Source organism: Lipotes vexillifer, unplaced genomic scaffold, assembly GCF_000442215.2.
Source record: "Lipotes vexillifer unplaced genomic scaffold, Lipotes_vexillifer_v1.1 scaffold1223, whole genome shotgun sequence".
NCBI lineage: Eukaryota > Metazoa > Chordata > Mammalia > Artiodactyla > Lipotidae > Lipotes > Lipotes vexillifer.
Genome location: NW_006795957.1, coordinates 644,023 through 645,516, shown reverse-complemented (window position 1 = coordinate 645,516; position 1,494 = coordinate 644,023).

The following is a 1,494-nucleotide window of genomic DNA, read 5'->3' as shown; positions in this document are numbered from 1 at the left end:
TTCCTGCTGGCTTCTCCCCCGGAGCTCAGTCAGCTTCTAGCCGAGCCACCAGATGGCGCCCTCCAAAACCAGATCGGAAGGGACCAGAGGCACAGCCCTAGGCAGGCAGGAGCTGATCCTCAGCCCATATTTGCCGCCCTCACGCCTCTGCTTCCTTCTGGAACCAGACACATCATCTCTCCAAGATTCCTTCCCATCTCAACCCCACCCTCTCCCCTGCTCACACACCTCCCCTGGCTCCCCATGTCCCACCAGATAAAATCCAAGATGCGGCTCGGCAGCTGAGGGCCTGTAGCTGGCCAAGCGTACAAGCTTCTCGAGCACAGTGCTCTGCTTCCCTCTTCCTGTCTCCACGCCTCAGCTCATGCTGTTCGTTTCACCCGGAATACTCTCAGCCCTAGCAGGTGTCTAATCGTCTTTCAGCCTCTTGCCTGGTGCCCCAGTCCCTGTTTCTAACCAAAGGACCACAGAAGCAAGCAGTTCCCCAAAACAAGTTTTCCCCTGGGACTTCCCTGGAGGTCCAGTGGTCAGGACTCTGCGCTTCCACTGCAGGGGGCACAGATTCAATCCCTGGTCGGGGAGCTTAGATCCCACAAGCCACGCAGCACAGCCAGAAAAAAAAGTCCTTACCAGGGCCGCACTCCTACGAGGCCAGCCCTTACCTCTCCAACCTCATCCCCTGCTACTTTCCTACATTTCAGGCACATTTTTATCCCTTTGCCCACGCTGTTCTCATCCAGAAGACTCCTCAAATACCCACATGGCTCGTTCCCAGACGCCTTCAAGTATCTGCCAGTGCCAGCTTTCCAGTAAGGTCTATTCTGACCACCCTGTACAAAATGTCACAGCCTGACATTCGGTGTTGCAATCAGACAGGTCCCAGTTTTGGACCAATCCCGGACCCCCGTGGTCTGCCACGCCCCCTCTGGGCCAATCAGAGTGTTCCGCCAGGCGCGCACACCAGCCTCCCTAACCCCTGCCGCCCCCCCTGCTTTCCGCAGCACTACCACTGGCAACGCATTTATTTCGTCACTGGGTGCCTCATGCCTCTCCTCCTGAAACGTATCGCATCTCTGCCTGTCTCATGCACTACTGTACCACCAACACGTAGGACAGGGCCAGGCAAGGAGAACAGGACCATGAATGGGCGAGTGAATGAACGAATGCCCCAACTTGAAGGATAGCTCCTACTTGGCTCCAGCCAACTGCTGCCGTGCAGGACTGAACAGCTCGCACTGTCAGAGTCCTGCTTATTCAGAAAAGTCAAAGCCCCGCACTTTTATATGTGAACTACCCCAAGTTTTAAATGTTGGCAACTGACTCAAATTTGTTTCAAAAGCAGTGATGGCAAGACCCAAGCTCCCCAACCCAATATTCACAGCCCCTACCCCCCGCCCGGCTGACCCTTCCTGCTCTGTACCAAGCCAACTTGTGACCACGTGGGCCCTGGATTGGGACCTCTGTTCCAACTGGCCGCTCCTCCGGGAGCACTGG